The sequence below is a fragment of the Triticum aestivum genome, chromosome 1A (assembly GCF_018294505.1).
Source record: "Triticum aestivum cultivar Chinese Spring chromosome 1A, IWGSC CS RefSeq v2.1, whole genome shotgun sequence".
Classification (NCBI taxonomy): domain Eukaryota; kingdom Viridiplantae; phylum Streptophyta; class Magnoliopsida; order Poales; family Poaceae; genus Triticum; species Triticum aestivum.
In genome coordinates this window covers 74,845,636-74,869,261 of record NC_057794.1, presented here as the reverse complement: position 1 = coordinate 74,869,261, position 23,626 = coordinate 74,845,636, and the positions used below count along the sequence as shown (strand labels likewise).

Below are 23,626 nucleotides of genomic sequence, written 5' to 3'. Positions count from 1 at the left end.
ATGTCGAAAAAAATCTGCAACATAACCTTTGTTGCAAAGTATTTCTGCAACACTGCCCTTGTTGCAATAATGAGAACCGTGTTGGATGCTGGATAGCTGTACAAATGACAGTTGCCGAGGCGGCGGATCTTTCTAAAAAATCCGCCGGCCGACGCGTAGCATGGCCCAAAATTTAGAGGAGAAATGAAATTAACTGTAATTGTTAATATGAACATCTTTCCTCTGCAAAAGGAATATAAATAACATCTTTGACCCTGCTACTAAATTGAGGTTCAGTAACCTTAGGGTACACCATAAAACGGTTTTCTAATATGGCGCCGGATTGAAAAGGTACCTCAAAAATACTGTAAAAAGAAATCTACACATGAGGCCCACAGGTCTGCAGGTTCTTCTATACCTCGCGTAGTCAGCCACACCGGCTCCCCAGCTCACACACGGCCCGCTGGCGGGGACCCTGACCGCCTGCCTCCCAACATGCATTCGCGACCCTACCCCCTTGCCCCTGGTCGTGCTCGCCCGTAGACCTTTCCAGCTGCTCGCCCCCACGCCCCGTCCGGCCGCCTTCGAGATCGCTCCCGACCTCCCCTGCATTGGCCCTGCCCGCCTAGCCGCCTGTCAATGGCACCCGCTCGCCTAAGCTCCAGCTCCAAAGTCGCAATTAACTGAAATCGGTCGAACTTGGGTTGGTCGCCGAAAATTGGAGGGGATTTGGGCCGAATTGGAGCACCTTTGTGAAATTTTGCCGGACTTCAGTGAGTCCAGCGCTGGTACGGTGACGGTTGGGCTCAAATTTTCCTCCGGGCAACCATCACATGGTTTTTCAGTTCACCCTAGAAATCACCTCCAAAACTGGATATCTTGGGCATGAGTTGTTTTAGGAAGGGCTGGATAATTTTTTTTCCCGTTGCCGCCCATTTTGCGGGATCTGAAATGGACATATTTCTCGCTCAAAACCACAAAATGACGGCCATTTTAATGTTTGGGTATTTTTACGAAATCTGCTAAGTTCTCATAGTTTTACATATATAAGCATTGCCACGTGAGGCGCATGTAATACTCCGGGGATGATGCTTCGGGCCGGATGCATAATCATGAGAAGTTAATTAAAGGTTAAGTAATCAAGCATATACTTCCCGCGTCTCAAAATAAGTGTCTCAACTTTAGTATAAATCGAGACACTTAAATAAGTGTCTCAACTTTAGTATAAGTGGAGACGCTTATTTTGAGACGGAGGAAGTATAATATATGTTTCACCAGAGTTTAATAAAGGCACATGTGCACAAAAAGAAGAGTTCAGCGAAGGCAAATAATAAAATGATTAAAATGATTTCTTTCTCACCGCCACTCGCTAACTTGATCACATAGAGAAACCTGAGGACAACTCACAATTTGGATCATCAAACGAAGGGCATGAAATATCCACAGACACTGGGTGAGGTGAAAGCTTTCCAAGAGGGACAAAATGTTTGTCCCTTGTTCAACCACCTTCCTTTAACAAGGATATCTAGATCAATAGAAAATAAATCATACATTTAAATAGTTGCAAACATATGCAATCACAACCTAAAGCATTGGATGTTCAACAAGTAGTACCAGAGGAAATGGTGCGCTCTGCTGCACCCGGTTATAGCAGCATCCTCTGTATGCGATTCTTGGTCGGTAGGCTTTATAAGTTTACTAGACCATAAAGGCGCGCGTTGCAGCGCTCGCCGACCTTAGAGACATTTTTACAGAATAATAAGACATTTTAATGAAAGAATGATAGAACTATATGAGAAAATTTAGATATTGGACTATTTGGAACCATCACAATTTTGTTCTATCTCCCACAATATTATTTAATTATATCTTCAAAATAACCATCCATCTAATTTTAGATTATGGGGACAGTACAAAAGTAAGTTGTAATATGTGCAATAACTGGCCAAAATGAACTCATCCTTCACATGCATCATAGAAAAAGAACATCTTCACGTGAGTTGCCACACCCTTCTATCTAGAGAGAAACGTAATAATATCTGGGGGATTTGGACTATATACATACATAAAGAACACATATTCATATTCTTTTCGTAAAACTCCCGAATTACAGATTTCCGTAAAAAGACAGTAATCTTGGAAAACTCTTGATTATTTTAAAGACAATCATTCAAAGAAATCAAAATTTTGATCAAATTTTGTTGAATTTTAGCAAATCATATAAAAAATGAAAAATACAGGTATATATTTGGTTCTACCGGTGGTGGCCAGAAAAAGCATCAACAGTTGGTTGTGTAGTATATATAGATCTCTCTCATGACGTGTGAAATGTGAGGGGAATATGACTACTCCATCCGTTTCAAAATATAAGTCTTTTTAAAGATTCCACTACAGACTACATACAAATGGATATAGACATACTTTACAGTGTAGATTCACTCATTTTGTTCCTTATGCAGTTCGTACTGGAATCTCTAAAAAGACTTATATTTAGGAACGGAAAAAGTACATGAGTACTTGTGTCAGGCTAGATGTAAAGTTAAATAAATTTATCGTTCGATAATATGTAGACCGGTGACCAGCCGACCGAGGAATCTCTCGTACGTGTGCAGGGCCAGAAAGAGGCTCGCAAGGACGATGTGAGGCCAGGTCCGGCCCATCTTTTACTTCCAGCCCGATCGACCATAACAGGCCTAGGTAAGTTTGTGGAGCAGTGGCCCTAGAAACACCAGGCGAGACTTGAGGACAGCCGATCGATCTAATCAAACGGTCACAAACGTCAAAACGCTGTGAGCAGCCGTAGCTCGCTTAGTTATACTGTTTCTTAATATCTATGACAACACAATACTTTCATTTGTACAGGCTAAAAAAATTTATTGTATAACATACTATTGAATGATGTGGAGCAATTGAAACCTCCAAATGTAATGAAGTAAATTTTATGGCGCGGAAGTATTCCCTAAATTTTTGACCCATCTAATAAGCTAGCTAGTGCCTTAATTAAAGTCTCCGCAAAAAAAGTGCCTTAATTAAAGGACGCAAATTTGCGTCGGCCGCCCGGGCAGGGTGCCCGATTGGTATCAATCACCACATGCAACGTTCGATAGGGGGCAGAGGCATCGGCCGTTTGATCGCACGCACATGTATGCCGTCTTCCACTCTTTCTCCCCGTATCTTAGATTCTCAACGAAAGTCAAACGTGAAAAAATACCTCCCTGCTCCCACCGCCGCGCGAAGAAGGCTGCGGCGGACGCACGAGCCACGAGCCACGACCACAGCAAGTCGCCGGTGCCAGCTCCCCATGCATGCAGGACACCCGTTGGTCCTGCAGCCCCCGCCGTCCGCTCCCAGCAGTAGCTCCCGTCTTGCAGCATGCCCGCTGTCGGTCACAGCTCCGTCCTGGATGGTTACAACATGCCGCGCCGAAGGTTGTAGCAGCCGCCTCGCCGTGTCTTTGGTCTCCGGGCAACCGTGTCGCTGCATCGTAGCATGCCGCATCAGCCGGCGTAGAATGCCGCCTTGCCGGTTGTAGCACGCCACCTCGCCATGTCTATGGTAGCAAGCCGCCAGGCAGGTTATCATAGCATCCTACGGTTGTGGCCTTGCTGGTTGTAGCATGCCACCTTGCCGTGTCTCTGGTCACCGGGTCACCCTCGCTCGTCATATAGCATGCCAACACGCCAGTTGCAGCTCTGTCGTAGCCCGGCTCAGCTCCGCTCACATACTGTTGCAGCTTTGCGCACCGGAGCCGTAGCTCCACTAGCAGCCGGTTGCTGCTCCGTGGTAGCCCGGTTGCTTACTTTCTGCCTTCTGGACTGCCTCTGTCCTTCGATCGAAAGTAGAGCGGAAATAGCTAGCGGTAGTATCGCTCCATGTGGCACTACCGCGCTGCCCTCTTTTACTACCGCTGTTTTAACTGGCTGATCAACACTAAGCGGTAGTACCGTTAGTGGGAGCGGTAGTATCGCTCCAGTGGCAGTACCGTCTCCCTGACATGTCCAGTTGTATGTAGCTGCTGAAACTTTCATGCCAACAGAAGTACCGCTCGCCCATTATAAAAAGGAGTCATCTTCTCGAAGTTGACTCACCTCTTCCTCTCTATTGTTGCTCATGAACTCATTTTCGCCCGATCTCTCTTTATAACCAATCAAACTTATTCCTTATGGATCTACACTTCCACCAAGAGAAGTTTGATTCCCCCCCCCCCCTCTCCCTCTCCAATTCCTTGTGGATCTTGTTACTCTTGGGTGTTTGAGCATCCTAGACGGTTGATGTCGCCTTGGTGCCATATTCCGTTATGGTGATGCTTCGTGGTGGTGTTGGGAGCCTTCAATTCGGTTGTGAAGATAGTTCCAACCTTGTTTGTAAAGGCCTGGTTGCCGCCTTCAAGGACACAACTAGTGGAATCACGGCATCTTTCATTGTGCGAGGGTGTGAGGACAATACGATGGCCCTAATGGCTTTTAGGAAGCATTGTGCCTCCACACCGCTCTAACGGAGACATACTTCCTCTCAAAGGAAGGAACTTTGGTAACAAATCCACGTCTCCACCGGCTCCACTTGTGGTTACTTCTTACCTTTACTTTGTACAAGCAATATTTGTGTTATATTCTTTTCTTGCTTGTGTTGTGATTGTTGCTAGAATCATATAGGTTGCTCATCTAGTTGCACATCTAGACAATCTATTTTTTGCTAAACCTAATTTGTTAAGAAAACCTAAAATATCGATAGTTACCTATTCATCCCCCCTCTAGTCAACCATATCGATCCTTTCAACAACCGTCTCAATTTTTTCAACAGACAAAGGCAACATAAGAGCAGATTTTTCTTCGTCCGACACACGCCAGCGCTGCGACCAGAGAGAAGGGGAAATCACAAAATCAGAGGCCTTGATCACCTAATTCAACCTAGCGCAGACAAATTCTAGCATGAAAGTTCCAACGATCATGCGGTAGAGCTAGCTAGTTGGTCTACTATTAGTCTCTAGTCCTAGCTCTCTCTCTCTCTCTCTCTGTCACCACTCTCTTTGGCACATACACAAGAAGAAAAAGGAAGAAGGAGAGGACGTGGTGTTTTTTTCTGGCGCACGAATGCCCACCGCACAAACAACAACCCTGTTTCTATCCCAGAGCACGAACTTTGTCGGCACGACAATTACAATGATCATCACAGGGGGGTTTTATACCTAGGCCGGCGCTGGGACACGATCCCCACGCCTCCTACCAAGTTGGGCGCCCGATCAGCTCGCTTTGGCCGTGGCCACCACGTGCACGTACACGTGGCTCGCGGCGAGCCCGCAATGATCTCCACCCTTGGCCCGGGATCCACTACCTGCCTAGACCTAGTCCTACACACACACACACACGTGATGTACACACACACACACGCACAACCCATGCTACAGACACACGCACACACACCGCCCATACATTTGTCGGACTATGCCCATACACTAATCAGACTATGCCCAGACACACACATGCATGCCAAGGTTTTAAATTAAACTAATTAATGCGGGAAAAAACAAGATTTCATTGAAAAAAGGTGCCTAACCCCAGGATTTTTCGATACTTTTATTGAAATTGACTGGATTTGGAAGAAAATGCACTCGACCTAACAAATCCTGAGCAATTCAAGTGGTTAGTTTCAGGGGGGTACATGGGGTCGTAAACAAAATAATTTCGGACCTCACCAAAATATGTGAAATTTCGGAAATTTTGCATATTTCGGAAATTATTTCAGATCTTGAGATTCCAAATTTCACTTCATTTTAAAAAGTTTTAACATAATTTAATTTAGTTTGAAATCGATTTGAATATGCATCAAATTTTCGGGGTAAAAATATTTCAGACCCCATCAAAATATGCGAAATTTCAGAAATTCAACTGAAACTTTGTTGAAATTTTTAACCCTGATGCACGCACGGCCACAGACTCGGCGCGGCTCCGACCAGCAGCCAACACGCCCAGCGCACGCGCACACACACGCACTGGACATGCCCGCCGTGGGTTATTTCCCAACATCTACCTGGTTTCTTCCAAGCAAAAGCCAGGAATCGGGGTACGGCGTCGAGGAGATGCGTAGCAAGTTCGCTCGCCGTCCATCTTTCGAGGAGACGCTTCTACTAGTAGATGGCATGCATAGGGCAGTACCTGACGTAGCCGACTGCCCGGCTCCTGGTGATTCTGTGATAGTAATGTGACTGGTATATCATCTTAGATTAGCTATTAAGGCAAGATTAGTTTGGTCGTCGAAAATGTTTGGCTGGCTGACGCGCTGAGAGAGGACGCGGTCCTGAAAGGCTGAACTGAAACTAATCCGGCAAGCCTTCACATGCATCATCATGCGGACATCAGATTCCGTATGCGCGTAGGCGCGACCGATCTCAGCAGGTTTTGTCTAATTGCATCTAGTGATTAATCATCTGTAGCCATCAAAGACCGAATCTGATTCTGATTTGAGATTTATGCAGGTCCTGACATACACACGCACACAAACGAAATCAGCATGTGTGCGTAGCTCTTTTTTTCATTCTTCGCAATTATGCAGATTACCTCTTTTAAAATTTATTAACTGCTATATACATATACATATACGTATGTGGTCACTTCTATATAACACTTTTATCTTTTTCGTAGATCCCTTTTGTCATAGATATGCACTTTTCTTGCAGTGTAACTGGCATATGTTACCATCATTATAAGAAACCATATAGACTAAAAACCTCTGCCGAGTGTTCAGTTTAAATCAAATGTAGACATGTTTATCGTCTATGGAGGTAATCGTGCAAGTCACTGTAAGGTGATTAGCCATATCTTGAGGCTGTTGAATCAAACCACCATTGATGAAAGGCAAACTATTGGCAGAGCAAATAAATGACCATATGAGACAAAAGGCGGTGGAACAATTTTGAGTAGCTACAAGCAGTTCCACTTAAAACCTACTGAGATGGAAGATCATTTGACAAACAATAATCAACATATGCCGTAATAAGTGGCTTATCTTGCGAGTCTAGAGAATCATCACATGCATTTTCACTTCTTAGGACAATATTTTGCAGAGGACCATCCAAGAAAACCTAATTCATTGACTCGCCTAAGATGTGGGAAACTGGGCATATCTTAGGTGGTTCACCTGTACAAATCCTTAGGTGTGAATCAATTTGGTAACAGTATAGAGAGGACTGATGTTGCTCAGCAAGATTGAGTTGCTAGAAGAAAGCATCCAATGACCAAGAAACTCTCGACATACATCTTACTATTTCTCTTTGGTCACATAGACCTTGACAGTTGACACGTATTACTTGTCTACACGGGACTCATATTATTTTTTGTATATTGATAGAACAAACATGAAAGAAAATGTTACATCAAGGGTCTTGGTGGTGGTCGTCGTACTTCTAGCCCTGAGCATTGTGGATCTTTCCAGCATGATACACACCTGCATCCCTCAGGGACGCAACCCCACTCCCAGCCATTCACCATCTTGCAATAAGTCGCACAATCATTGTTGTTACACTTCCCCTTTTCGATCTGAGGGCAGCAGGCTCCACGCGCCTCAATGGTTTCCATGCCTATAGATAAATATCAAGAGAGAATAGAGGAAGACCGTTAGGAATGAAAATAGTGACATGTGTTAGAGGGCCTAACAGAACACGCAGATAAGATGTATAGGTCTTGAAGATACCCGAGGATAGAAGGATGAGGGCAAGGCCCAAGAGTAGAATTTGTGTAGTCCTCATCTCTTGTTACAGCCCCTAGAACTATCTTGCTCTATGAATTCTGATATGTTAGTGTAATGCCAATGGATGCCTTTTTATATAGGACGCCTGCATGTTTGGATATAAGAACAAATTAACTAATCATGCTAAAAGAGGGAAATAATTAATACATTACAATTTGGCAAGCCCAAAACTAAATATAAAGCTCATTTCTAGGCAGTTATGTGCTATTTTTGTAAGAAAGATATAAATAGCATTTAATTATCCCTTACCAATCTATTAAAGTTCCTTACTATATACATTGAAAAGATATTCAAACATCTTTTTATAGGATTTCATTAAATATTTCGTTGATGGTTTTTATTAAATTATATTTGCAATTATATTTCTCTAAATTATACATAATTTTATTTATTTGTGATATTTTGGAGAGAGAAAACCCTTATAGTTTCACAATATTTTATTTTTTCCTAATCAGATCTTAATTTGATTAATTTACAAATATGGCAATCAAGGGAGTTTGTGGGTTGGGCTGGGACTCACACAGGGTTAGGAGGTAGTGGCCTACCTGGGAGCGGTTGGGCGCTGCACAACATGTGTGGATGTAGGATAGATAGGAGACTCATGGGCTAGACCGACAAGAGAGGGGGAGGTTGGTTTATGTTAATATTTTCTAGTTTCTTTTTAGAATTTGAAAAGTGCTTTATAGGAAAATATTTGAGAGGTCAAATGGAATCCAAATGGTCTTAACCAGGTTATTTGGGCAAGGTTTGGCATTTGTTCAGGAATAAAAGGGCGGAAAAGGAATAAAGGAGGTTTGAACTAGGGCTAGGTCATAGGCTTGAGCTAAAAACTGTGGAATAATATGGGTTGATCCAAAATAGCCCAAGAGATGTATTTGCAAAGTTTAAGAGTCAATCTCATGCTAGAACATCAAAAGGGAGAAGGTTCGAGTTAATCATTAGTTGTTGTAGCTCCATAATAATATTGGAAGCATAATTATAGGGTTTGCAAGAGAGATCATCATGTAAAATGCCTCACTTTAAATAGACAAAATTTCTATGCATTTTGTTGAATTGATTTTTTAATAGGGTTGGCAACTTAATATTGTTAGGGGTTTAATCCAACAAGAAAGAAACGAGATCTAGACCTTGACTTATATCCAATAGGGTTTAAGAGCTAGAACTCTACTATTTCCAATTTAATATTATCCCAATTTTTAATATGGTTTAAGAGCTAGGCCTCCACTATTTACCACATACCTCACACATAAGATCACCAACCGAGGTTATCATCTGCATGGTTCGCTGGCGTGGCGGCAACACTTACCTTTGCAGTTTGATCCTCCGATCTCACCTCTGTCTAGTTTGTGATGTCTCCGGTGCTTGATGTGAGGCCTTGTAAAACACTTGCATGTCTAGACGTTCGTTGGCGTGGCGGCAACGCTTACCTTTGTAGTTTGATCCTGCGAACACGTGTCTGTCTTGTTGGTGACATCTTCGGTGCTAGTTGAGGTCTTGAAATATAGTGGAGGTCTACCTCTTGGATCCGTGCCTCTTTTAGTAGGGATGATTTCTTCTCTAGGGCATAGCTCTAGTAACACTATTGCCTTACTGATGTCCCGTTAGTGATCAATAATGGCTAACTGGCTCCAGCAGCACGCCATTGGCATGTTCGGGAGGATGAAGAAGGACGTCATAAAGGGACTTCGATGTAACTTCAAATTTTTCAGGGTTGCCAAAGATTAAACGCTATATAGTACACTAGTGCAGAACCGGGCTGTATCACCGGTTCGTAAGGCCCTTTAGTGTCGGTTCTGTAGCCGTCACTAAAGGGTGGGGACTAAAGGTCCCCCCTTTAGTACCGGTTCAACACGAACCGCCACTAAAGGGCCACCACGTGACACGAGCCAGCGCCGGGGGCGGGGAGACCTTTAGTACCGGTTTGTAACACTAACCGGTACTAGAAGGTTTGGGGTTTTTGGGTTCATGATTTCTTTTTCCTTTAATTTTGTGTTTAACATTTAATTGTTTTTCATTTGCTGGTATTTTACGATACTACATATTATACCATTATGCATATATATAAATAGAATTTCTCGTACAACCGATCATATGCTATATATATATATGTATATATATATATGTATATATATATATATGCATATACACACACACACACACACACACACACACACACACACACACACACACACACACACACACACACACACATATATATATATATATATATATATATATATATATATTTACTGCGGTAGCGGGTAATGGTATTCTCCTTCGGGATCTATGACCTGGTCGAGTAAAAATCCCGCTATTTCCTCTTGAATTGCTCGTACCCGATCCTCCAGTAGGAGCTTATCCCGCACCTCATTAAACTTTTAAAAAGGAGATCAATATGCATGTATTAGTTGTGTGATTAGATATCGATAATGATGTAAAAATTATGAATAGTGTTCTGGCAAACGTACCCATAGCTGTCTAGCAGATTTTGTCCTTTTGGACGCCATCATGCGAATGTTCTCGCAAATGTAATATGCACATAAATCAGTCCACGGCGTCTGCTTCATGATCTTTACGAGAATAGAATTCAATCAGATAATAATTAATCAAGCATGCTAATTAATGGTATTGAAACTAGAATTAAAGAGATGGTAGCTAGCTAGTACTATACTTAATTACTTACCTTGGGTCGAAACCAATGCAAATTTTGCCAAGCCCTGCCCGCTGCTACCTCTTGAGCATGCGTTGGTTTTCTCTTAAAGAGGAAAGGGTGATGTAGCAAAGTAGTATAAGTATTTCCCTCAATTTTTAATAACCAAGATATCAATCCAGTAGGAGACTACACGCAAGTCGCCTAGTACCTACACAAATAATCAAGAACCTTGCAACCAACGCGATAAAGGGGTTGTCAATCCCTTCACGGCCACTTGCAAAAGTGAGATCTGATTAAGATAATAAGATAAATATTTTTGGTATTTTTGTTGTATAGATTGAAAAGTAAAGATTGCAAAATAAAATAAATAATAAACTTCAATTGTAGATCAGACACTTATATGATATAAAATAGACTCGGGGGCCATAGGTTTCACTAGTGGCTTCTCTCATGATAGCATGTATTACAGTGGGTGAACAAATTACTGTCGAGCAATTGATAGAAAAGCGCATAGTTATGAGAATATCTAGGCATGATCATGAACATAGGCATCACGTCCGTGTTAAGTAGACCGAAACGATTCTGCATCTACTACTATTACTCCACACATCAACCGCTATCCAGCATGCATCTAGAATATTAAGTTCATAAGAACAGAGTAATGCTTTAGGCAAGATGACATGATGTAGAGAGATAAACTCAAGCAATATGATATAACTGAAGGAAATATGCCCTAGAGGCAATAATAAAGTTATTATTTATTTCCTTATATCATGATAAATGTTTATTATTCATGCTAGAATTGTATTAACCGTAAACATAATACATGTGTGAATACATAGACAAACTTAGTGTCACTAGTATGCCTCTACTTGACTAGCTCGTTAATCAAAGATGGTTATGTTTCCTAACCATGAACAAGGTGTTGTTATTTGATTAACGAGGTCACATCATTAGTTGAATGATCTGATTGACATGACCCATTTCATTAGCTTAGCACCCGATCGTTTAGTATGTTGGTATTGCTTTCTTCATGACTTATACATGTTCCTATGACTATGAGATTATGCAACTCCCGTTTACCGGAGGAACTCTTTGTGTGCTACCAAACGTCACAACGTAACTGGGTGATTATAAAGGAGCTCTACAGGTGTCTCCAAAGGTAGTTGTTGGGTTGGCGTATTTCGAGATTAGGATTTGTCACTCCGATTGTCGGAGAGGTACCTCTGGGCCCTCTCGGTAATGCACATCACGTAAGCCTTGCAAGCATTACAACTAATGAGTAAGTTGCGAGATGATGTATTACGGAACGAGTAAAGAGACTTGCCGGTAACGAGATTGAACTAGGTATTGGATACCGACGATCGAATCTTGGGCAAGTAACATACCGATGACAAAGGGAACAACGTATGTTGTTATGCGGTCTGACCGATAAAGATCTTCGTAGAATATGTAGGAGCCAATATGGGCATCCAGGTCCCGCTATTGGTTATTGACCGGAGACGTGTCTCGGTCATGTCTACATTGTTCTCGAACCGTAGGGTCCGCACGCTTAACGTTACGATGACAGTTATTATGAGTTTATGCATTTTGATGTACCGAAGGTTGTTCGGAGTCCCGGATGTGATCATGGACATGACGGGGAGTCTCGAAATGGTCGAGACATAAAGATTGATATATTGGAAGCCTATATTTGGACATCGGAAGTGTTCCGGGTGAAATCGGGATTTTACCGGAGTACCGGGAGGTTACCGGAACCCCCCGGGAGCCATATGGGCCTTAATGGGCTTTAGTGGAAAGGAGAAAGGGGCAGCCCAAGGTGGCCGCGCGCCTCCCCCCTCCCCTAGTCCTATTAGGACTAGGAGAGGTGGCCGACCCCCCTCTCTCTCTTTCCCCCTCAGGGAATCCTAGTCCAACTAGGATTGGGGGGGAGTCCTACTCCCGGAAGGAGTAGGACTCCTCCTGCGCCCTCCTCCTGGCCGGCGGCCCCCTCCCCCTTGGCTCCTTTATATACGGAGGCAGGGGGCACCTCTAGACACACAAGTTGATCCTTGAGATCGTTCCTTAGCCGTGTGCGGTGCCCCCCTGCCACCATATTCCACCTCGATCATATTGTAGCGGTGCTTAGGCGAAGCCCTGCGACAGTAGAACATCAAGATCGTCACCACTCCGTCGTGCTGACGGAACTCCTCCCCGACGCTTTGCTGGATCAGAGCCCGGGGATCGTCATCGAGCTGTACGTGTGCTAAGAACTCGGAGGTGCCGGAGTAACGGTGCTTGGATCGGTCGGATCGGGAAGATGTACGACTACTTCCTCTACGTTGCGTCAACGCTTCCGCAGTCGGTCTGCATGGGTACGTAGACAACACTCTCCCCTCTCATTGCTACGCATCACCATGATCTTGCGTGTGCGTAGGAATTTTTTTGAAATTACTGCGTTCCCCATCAGTGGCATCCGAGCCTAGGTTTTATGGTTTGATGTTATATGCACGAGTAGAACACAAGTGAGTTGTGGGCGATATAAGTCATACTGCCTACCAGCATGTCATACTTTGGTTCGGCGGTATTGTTGGACGAGACGACCCGGACCGACATTACGCGTACGCTTACGCGAGACCGGTTCTCCCGACGTGCTTTGCACATAGGTGGCTTGCGGGCGACAGTCTCTCCAACTTTAGTTGAACCAAGTGTGGCTACGCCCGGTCCTTGCGAAGGTTAAAACGGAGTCTATTTGACAAACTATCGTTGTGGTTTTGATGCGTAGGTGAGATTGGTTCTTGCTTAAGCCCGTAGCAGCCACGTAAAACTTGCAACAACAAAGTAGAGGACGTCTAACTTGTTTTTGCAGGGCATGTTGTGATGTGATATGGTCAAGGCATGATGCTGAATTTTATTGTATGAGATGATCATGTTTTGTAACCGAGTTATCGGCAACTGGCAGGAGCCATATGGTTGTCGCTTTATTGTATGCAATGCAATCGCGATGTAATGCTTTACTTTATCACTAAGCGGTAGCGATAGTCGTGGAAGCATAAGATTGGCGAGACGACAACGATGCTACGATGGAGATCAAGGTGTCGCGCCGGTGACGATGGTGATCATGACGGTGCTTCGGAGATGGAGATCACAGGCACAAGATGATGATGGCCATATCATATCACTTATATTGATTGCATGTGATGTTTATCTTTTATGCATCTTATCTTGCTTTGATTGACGGTAGCATTATAAGATGATCTCTCACTAAATTATCAAGAAGTGTTCTCCCTGAGTATGCACCGTTGCGAAAGTTCTTCGTGCTGAGACACCACGTGATGATCGGGTGTGATAGGCTCTACGTTCAAATACAACGGGTGCAAAACAGTTGCACACGCGGAATACTCAGGTTATACTTGACGAGCCAAGCATATACAGATATGGCCTCGGAACACGGAGACCGAAAGGTCGAGCGTGAATCATATAGTAGATATGATCAACATAGTGATGTTCACCAATGAAACTACTCCATCTCACGTGAAGATCGGACATGGTTTAGTTGATTTGGATCACGTGATCACTTAGAGGATTAGAGGGATGTCTATCTAAGTGGGAGTTCTTAAGTAATATGATTAATTGAACTTAAATTTATCATGAACTTAGTCCCTGATAGTATCTTGCTTGTTTATGTTGATTGTAGATAGATGGCTCGTGCTGTTGTTCCGTTGAATTTTAATGCGTTCCTTGAGAAAGCAAAGTTGAAAGATGATGGTAGCAATTACACGGACTGGGTCCGTAACTTGAGGATTATCCTCATTGCTGCACAGAAGAATTACGTCCTGGAAGCACCGCTGGGTGCCAGGCCTGCTGCTGGAGCAACACCAGATGTTATGAACGTCTGGCAGAGCAAAGCTGATGACTACTCGATAGTTCAGTGTGCCATGCTTTACGGCTTAGAATCGGGACTTCAACGACGTTTTGAACGTCATGGAGCATATGAGATGTTCCAGGAGTTGAAGTTAATATTTCAAGCAAATGCCCGGATTGAGAGATATGAAGTCTCCAATAAATTCTATAGCTGCAAGATGGAGGAGAACAGTTCTGTCAGTGAGCATATACTCAAAATGTCTGGGTATAATAATCACTTGATTCAATTGGGAGTTTATCTTCCAGATGATTGCGTCATTGACAGAATTCTCCAATCACTCCCACCAAGCTACAAGAGCTTCGTGATGAACTATAATATGCAAGGGATGAACAAGACTATTCCCGAGCTCTTCGCAATGCTGAAAGCTGCGGAGGTAGAAATCAAGAAGGAGCATCAAGTGTTGATGGTCAATAAGACCACTAGTTTCAAGAAAAAGGGCAAAGGGAAGAAGAAGGGGAACTTCAAGAAGAACGGCAAGCTAGTTGCTGCTCAAGAGAAGAAACCCAAGTCTGGACCTAAGCCTGAAACTGAGTGCTTCTACTGCAAGCAGACTGGTCACTGGAAGCGGAACTGCCCCAAGTATTTGGCGGATAAGAAGGATGGCAAGGTGAACAAAGGTATATGTGATATACATGTTATTGATGTGTACCTTACCAATGCTCGCAGTAGCACCTGGGTATTTGATACTGGTTCTGTTGCTAATATTTGCAACTCGAAACAGGGACTACGGATTAAGCGAAGATTGGCTAAGGACGAGGTGACGATGCGCGTGGGAAACGGTTCCAAAGTCGATGTGATCGCGGTCGGCACGCTACCTCTACATCTACCTTCGGGGTTAGTATTAGACCTAAATAATTGTTATTTGGTGCCAGCATTGAGCATGAACATTATATCTGGATCTTGTTTAATGCGAGACGGTTATTCATTTAAATCAGAGAATAATGGTTGTTCTATTTATATGAGTAATATCTTTTATGGTCATGCACCCTTGAAGAGTGGTCTATTCTTATTGAATCTCGAGAGTAGTGATACACATATTCATAATGTTGAAGCCAAAAGATGCAGAGTTGATAATGATAGTGCAACTTATTTGTGGCACTGCCGTTTAGGTCATATCGGTGTAAAGCGCATGAAGAAACTCCATACTGATGGGCTTTTGAAACCACTTGATTATGAATCGCTTGGTACTTGCGAACCGTGCCTCATGGGCAAGATGGCCAAAACACCGTTCTCCGGTACTATGGAGAGAGCAACAGATTTGATGGAAATCATACATGCAGATGTATGTGGTCCGATGAATATTGAAGCTCGTGGCGGATATCACTATTTTCTCACCTTCACAGATGATTTAAGCAGATACGGGTATATCTACTTAATGAAACATAAGTCTGAAACATTTGAAAAGTTCAAAGAATTTCAGAATGAAGTGGAAAATCATCATAACAAGAAAATAAAGTTTCTACGATCTGATCGTGGAGGAGAATATTTGAGTTACAAGTTTGGTGTACATTTGAAACAATACGGAATAGTTTCGCAGCTCACGCCACCCGGAACACCACAACGTAATGGTGTGTCTGAACGTCGTAATCGTACTTTACTAGATATGGTGCGATCTATGATGTCTCTTACTGATTTACCGCTATCGTTTTGGGGATACGCTCTAGAGACGGCCGCATTCACGTTAAATAGGGCACCATCAAAATCCGTTGGGACGACGCCTTATGAACTGTGGTTTGGCAAGAAACCAAAGTTGTCGTTTCTGAAAGTTTGAGGCTGCGATGCTTATGTGAAAAAGCTTCAACTCGATAAGCTCGAACCCAAATCGGAGAAATGTGTCTTCATAGGATATCCAAAGGAAACTATTGGATACACCTTCTATCACAGATCCGAAGGCAGGACTTTTGTTGCTAAATTCGGAAACTTTCTGGAGAAGGAGTTTCTCTCGAAGAAGTGAGTGGGAGGAAAGTAGAACTTGACGAGGTAACTATACCTACTCCCTTATTGGAAAATAGTACATCACAGAAAACTGTTTCTGCGACACCTATACCAATTAGTGAGGAAGCTAATGATGATGATCATGAAACTTCAGGACAAGATACTACTGAACCTCGTAGATCAACCAGAGCGAGATCCGCACCAGAGTGGTACGGTAATCCTGTTCTGGAAATCATGCTGCTAGATCATGATGAACCTACGAACTATGAAGAAACGATGGTGAGCCCAGATTCCGCAAAGTGGCTTGAAGCCATGAAATCTGAGATGGGATCCATGTATGAGAACAAAGTATGGACTTTGGTTGACTTGCCCGATGATCGGCAAGAAATTGAGAATAAATGGATCTTCAAGAAGAAGACTGACGCTGATGGTAATATTACTGTCTACAAAGCTCGACTTGTCGCAAAAGGTTTTCGACAAGTTCAAGGGGTTGACTACGATGAGACCTTCTCACCCGTAGCGATGCTTAAGTCTGTCCGAATCATGTTAGCAATTGCCGCATTTTATGATTATGAAATTTGGCAGATGGATGTCAAAACTGCATTCCTGAATGGATTTCTGGAAGAAGAGTTGTATATGATGCAACCGGAAGGTTTTGTCGATCCAAAGGGAGCTAACAAAGTGTGCAAGCTCCAGCGATCCATTTATGGACTGGTGCAAGCCTCTCGGAGTTGGAATAAACGCTTTGATAGTGTGATCAAAGCATTTGGTTTTATACAGACTTTCGGTGAAGCCTGTATTTACAAGAAAGTGAGTGGGAGCTCTGTAGCATTTCTAATATTATATGTGGATGACATATTGCTGATTGGAAATGATATAGAATTTCTGGATAGCATAAAGGGATACTGGAATAAGAGTTTTTCAATGAAAGACCTCGGTGAAGCTGCTTACATATTAGGCATAAAGATCTATAGAGATAGATCAAGACACTTAATTGGACTTTCACAAAGCACATACCTTGACAAGATTTTGAAGAAATTCAAAATGGATCAAGTAAAGAAAGGGTTCTTGCCTGTGTTACAAGGTGTGAAGTTGAGTCAGACTCAATGCCCGACCACTGCAGAAGATAGAGAGAAAATGAAAGATGTTGCCTATGCTTCAGCCATAGGCTCTATCATGTATGCAATGCTGTGTACCAGACCTGATGTGTGCCTTTCTATAAGTTTAGCAGGGAGGTACCAAAGTAATCCAGGAGTGGATCACTGGACAGCGGTCAAGAACATCCTGAAATACCTGAAAATGACTAAGGATATGTTTCTCGTATATGGAGGTGACAAAGAGCTCACCGTAAAAGGTTACGTTGACGCAAGCTTTGACACTGATCCGGACGATTCTAAATCGCAAATCGGATACGTGTTTACATTAAACGGTGGAGCTGTCAGTTGGTGCAGTTCTAAACAAAGCGTCGTAGCGGGATCTACATGTGAAGCAGAATACATAGCTGCTTCGGAAGCAGCGAACGAAGGAGTCTGGATGAAGGAGTTCATATCCGATCTAGGTGTCATACCTAGTGCATCGGGTCCAATGAAAATCTTTTGTGACAATACTGGTGCAATTGCCTTGGCAAAGGAATCCAGATTTCACAAGAGGACCAAGCACATCAAGAGACGCTTCAATTCCATCCGGGATCTAGTCCAGGTGGGAGACATAGAGATTTGCAAGATACATACGGATCTGAATGTTGCAGACTCGTTGACTAAGCCTCTTCCACGAGCAAAACATGATCAGCACCAAGGCTCCATGGGTGTTAGAATCATTACTGTGTAATCTAGATTATTGACTCTAGTGCAAGTGGGAGACTGAAGGAAATATGCCCTAGAGGCAATAATAAAGTTATTATTTATTTCCTTATATCATGATAAATGTTTATTATTCATGCTAGAATTGTATTAACCGGAAACATAATACATGTGTGAATACATAGACAAACTTAGTGTCACTAGTATGCCTCTACTTGACTAGCTCGTTAATCAAAGATGGTTATGTTTCCTAACCATGAACAAGGTGTTGTTATTTGATTAACGAGGTCACATCATTAGTTGAATGATCTGATTGACATGACCCATTTCATTAGCTTAGCACCCGATCATTTAGTATGTTGCTATTGCTTTCTTCATGACTTATACATGTTCATATGATTATGAGATTATGCAACTCCCGTTTACCGGAGGAACACTTTGTGTGCTACCAAATGTCACAACGTAACTGGGTGATTATAAAGGAGCTCTACAGGTGTCTCCAAAGGTAGATGTTGGGTTGGCGTATTTCGAGATTAGGATTTGTCACTCCGATTGTCGGAGAGGTATCTCTGGGCCCTCTCGGTAATGCACATCACATAAGCCTTGCAAGCATTACAACTAATGAGTTAGTTGCGAGATGATGTATTACGGAACGAGTAAAGAGACTTGCCGGTAACGAGATTGAACTAGGTATTGGATACCGATGATCGAATCTCGGGCAAGTAACATACCGATGACAAAGGGAACAACATATGTTGTTATGCGGTCTGACCGATAAAGATCTTCGTAGAATATGTAGGAGCAAATATGGGCATCCAGGTCCCGCTATTGGTTATTGACCGGAGACGTGTCTTGGTCATGTCTACATTGTTCTCGAACCGTAGGGTCCGCACGCTTAACGTTACGATGACAATTATTATGAGTTTATGCATTTTGATGTACCGAAGTTAGTTTGGAGTCCCGGATGTGATCACGGACATGACGAGGAGTCTCGAAATGGTCGAGACATAAAGATTGATATATTGGAAGCCTATATTTGGACATCGGAAGTGTTCCGGGTGAAATCGGGATTTTACCGGAGTACCGGGAGGTTACCGGAACCCCCCGGGAGCCATATGGGCCTTAATGGGCTTTAGTGGAAAGGAGAAAGGGGCAGCCCAAGGTGGCCGCGCGCCTTCCCCCTCCCCTAGTCCTATTAGGACTAGGAGAGGTGGCCGGCCCCCCTCTCTCTCTTTCCCCCTCGGGGAATCCTAGTCCAACTAGGATTGGGGGGAGTCCTACTCCCGGAAGGAGTAGGACTCCTCCTGCTCCCTCCTCCTGGCCGGCGGCCCCCTCCCCCTTGGCTCCTTTATATACGGAGGCAGGGGGCACCTCTAGACACACAAGTTGATCCTTGAGATCGTTCCTTAGCCGTGTGTGGTGCCCCCCTGCCACCATATTCCACCTCGATCATATTGTAGCGGTGCTTAGGCGAAGCCCTGCGACAGTAGAACATCAAGATCGTCACCACGCCGTCGTGCTGACGGAACTCCTCCCCGACGCTTTGCTGGATCAGAGCCCGGGGATCGTCATCGAGCTTTACGTGTGCTAAGAACTCGGAGGTGGCTGAGTAACGGTGCTTGGATCGGTCGGATCGGGAAGACGTACGACTACTTCCTCTACGTTGCGTCAACGCTTCCGCAGTCGGTCTGCGTGGGTACGTAGACAACACTCTCCCCTCTCGTTGCTATGCATCACCATGATCTTGCGTGTGCGTAGGAAATTTTTTGAAATTACTGCGTTCCCCATCAATAACCCCCATCTTTTTATCCTCGATGGCAACAAGACAATACGTGCCCTGCTTCCCCTACTGTCACTGGGAAAGGACACCGCAAGATTGAACCCAAAGCTAAGCACTTATCCCATTGCAAGAAAGATCAATCTAGTAGGCCAAACTATACCAATAATTCGAAGAGACTTACAAAGATATCAAATCATGCATATAAGAATTCAGAGAAGAACCAAATATTGTTCATACACAAACTTGATCATAAACCCACAATTCATTGGATCTCGGCAAACACACCGCAAAAAAATATTACATCAAATAGATCTCCAAGAACATCGAGGAGAACTTTGTATTGAAGATCAAAGAGAGAGAAGAAGCCATCTACCTAATAACTATGGACCCGATGGTCTGTGGTAAGCTACTCACACATCATCGAAGAGGCTATGGTGTTGATGTAAAAGCCCTCCGTGATCGAATCCCCCTCCGGCAGATCGCCGGAAAAGGCCCTCAGATGGGATCTCACGGGTACAGAAGGTTGCGGTGGTGGAGAAGTGGTTTCGTGGCTCCCCTAGATGTTTTTAGGGTATAAGAGTATATATAGGCGAAAGAAGTACGTCGGTGGAGCTCCGTGGGGCCCATAAGGGTGGGCGGCGCGCCTACCCCCTGGGGGCGCCCCCTGCCTCATGGAAGCTTTGCAGACTTCCAGACTTGAACTCCAAGTCTCCTGGTTTGCATTTGTTACAAGAAAGATCCTCGCGAAGGTTTCGTTCAGTTTGGATTCTGTTTGATATTCCTTTTCTGCGAAACACTAAAATAGGCAAAAAAATAGAAACTGACACTGGGCCTCCAGTTAATAGGTTAGTCTCAAAAATAATATAAAAGTGCATATTAAAGCCCATTAAACATCCAAAACAGATAATATAATAGCATGGAACAATAAAAAGTTATAGATACGTTGGAGACGTATCAGCAACCCCAAGCTTAATTCCTGCTCGTCCTCGAGTAGGTAAATGATAAAAACAGAATTTTTTATGTGGAATGCTTCCTAACATAATTTTCAATTTAATTTTCTTTATTGTGACATGAATATTTAGATCCGAAAGATTGAAGACAAAAGTTTAATATTGACATAAAAATAATAATACTTCAAGCATACTAACCAAACAATTATGTCTTCTCAAAATAACATAGCGAAAGAAAGCTCATCCCTACAAAATCATATAGTTTGGCCATGCTTCATTTTCGTCACACAAAATGATCCCATCATGCACAACCCCGATGAAAAGCCAAGCAATTGTTTCATAGTTTATTATTCTCAAACTTTTTTACTTTCACGCAATACATAAGCGCGAGTCATGGACATAGCACTATATGTGGAATCTATAATACCTAAATAGTTCATCCCCACTATCCTATTTCTCTAGACATGCAGCTCGCCATGTCAGTATTCTTTAAAAAAATGTGATTGGACTCTCTGGAAACCGAAGAGGCCTCTTTGGTCTTCCATAACCGAAGAGTCAGCGTACAAACCGATAAGAAGAAGCCTGGCAGAAGCCCATCGCACCATCTCTTCGCATCTCTTGGCCCTCGAAAAGAATTCTCTTCGCATCCCTTCCCTGTATCGCAGCAGCCAGGGCGGCGCGACCCATCAACCACCGGGCGGTGACCCGCAACCTACAGCAGATCAGGTGCAGGATCGCCACCGCCTCCGGCCGACAAGGATTGAGCTCCATGGATCCAGGCGCACCGGCCAGATCCGTCATCGAGGGGACGACCTCCACCGTCCCGCTACCCTGCATCCTCGACGCGCCCAACCCCGGCCACCTCAACGACTCCGCCTCCTCAAGGGCGACCTGCACCACCGTCCTACTACCCTAGAATTAACGCCGCCGCCGCCTCTCGGCAATTTCTCCTACCCAGTGGTGCGGCATCGCTTCCATCATCTCCAACATCAGGTTGGTGTCTGCTCCTTTGCTCTGAAAACGTGTCATGCTGGCCAGGTAATGTAGTCCGGCGTTCCTCTTGCAGTATTACTCTTCAATAGCACCTTTGTTGTATAGATTACTGATTCGTACACTATTGTTGCAGATCCGTTCTCTTTGTCCTGAAGTTGGCTGGGGACTTTCCACATGGCAAGTTTCATTGGATGTATCAAAGATAGAAATGAGTGGATTTGGTGTCATACCACTCATGTCTCGGCACTGTACCGACAAACTTTGATTCTATATTGCCATCTCAACAACACATGGGTAACATATTAAAGGTGCAATCATGTCTTTTTTTGACACCATGTTGATTATATCATTTTTTGTTTGAAAGAACTATCACTAAAGTGGTCAGTGCAGTACCGTGTGTGTTGCCCAGTCGCCAGGTCGAGCTGCTGCGCTAGATTGTCGTTGCGGATCGCGTGCCTCCTGCCTGCTCATGTTTGCAGCCATCGCGCCACCTGCCGGATTGTTGTGGCATTAATCAAGAATGACGATGTTTTCCATACATAACATAGGTCCTGTCTTTAGGCAACACACAGACACACGCACACATGAATATTAGATGGAGTGGAGAGAGCAAATGGAAGAATCATTGATTGAAGGAATACTTAGAGCACTATCATGTTTTATCAACTGGAGCAGAGACGACAAATGGAAGAATCACAGAGTGAAGGAAAACTGAGAGCACTTTGATGTTGACTGAACTTCAGATGGCCGTTTTATTAAAAGAAAATTTTCGTATTTTGCAGCCAGGGCTGCGCTACAGAGGTACAAGCTTAGTACTAAACTGTTGTTATGCATCTGCATGAATGTATATGTGTCTCTTAATGTATGAGAAAGCTCTTTGATCTAAAAAAAGGCTAAAGAGGGTACTTTCAGCATTTTGAAATATTACGGAGGATATATGAAGACAAGCCTATCCTAGCCAATCGATTCTCCATAATAATTCACACTTGCTTTCAAGACTATTTTCATTTAACTTTGATCTCTGTTGCTTGCATGAGATGCAAAATTCTAGGAGCACACCTTGCTCTTCATAATAATCTCTCTGACAATGTGTTCTTCTTTGTTGTGCGCAGAGCATTGGACCGCGTCCATGGCATCATCTGTCACAGGACAACAAATGTCACAAGAGATCATACGAGTGGACATTCGCTATGGCGTCTCAAGAGAGTAGCGATGTCCGAGTTACCTGCCGCCCGTTGCCTTTCACGAGCCTGCTTATGTGAGAAGAAATAAAATGAATAAAAGAGTTGCTAATGGCATAGTAATCAAGGTGTCAACGATCTAAGTGGCAATTTTACAGAGTCAATATGGAAAGGGGCAATTTCTCAAAGCCACATGAAGGAGATGGCAAAAATCCAAATACTACAACTTCATACAGTCTAGGCCCCTGGAACTTAAAATATTAGCAACAATCAGTTTGCATAATAGTGATGTGCTCATTTATCATGGATGGTTATCAGATGCAGTTCACAGAGGGTAAGGTGCCTGGAAGTATGTAATAGAATTGGCTTATGTGTGATCACTTACCAAATTTTAGCTTATGTGTGATCACTTAGCAAATTTCTCGTAAAATAACTAATGGAATGCATAATATTATATCATGTTCTTACCAGTTTGCATAAATTAATTAGTCCTTTTCATGAATATTTTGCTGTGAGCTCCATTGTCCAGCGGCTTTATTAGATAAAATAAAACACCACTAAGCAAGTATGCCAAAAGAATATCTTATATCATTTTTGATCAGTTGCTTACATGTGATTGTTGTCTTCCACCACATGGATTTGGATCTTGGTGCTCATCTTATGCAAGTCATACGGGATTACTTATTCCAAATATTGTGTCAATTGCAAT

The 23,626-nt window shown here is 43.4% G+C and overlaps 1 long non-coding RNA gene across 3 annotated transcripts; it reads left to right on the top strand.

The window, feature by feature from the left end:
• Positions 1 to 21,378: 21,378 nt before the first annotated feature.
• Positions 21,379 to 23,383, top strand: LOC123097513 (uncharacterized). 3 transcript variants are annotated; one of them, XR_006447382.1, is made up of 4 exons: positions 21,379 to 21,736; positions 21,870 to 22,044; positions 22,127 to 22,537; positions 22,849 to 23,383. It is a non-coding gene; the product is annotated as an uncharacterized lncRNA (long non-coding RNA). The 3 variants fall into 3 exon arrangements; XR_006447375.1 differs by having other exon boundaries at positions 21,379 to 21,781; positions 21,870 to 22,537; XR_006447366.1 differs by having other exon boundaries at positions 21,870 to 22,537; positions 22,849 to 23,382.
• The last annotated feature ends 243 nt before the right edge of the window (positions 23,384 to 23,626 follow it).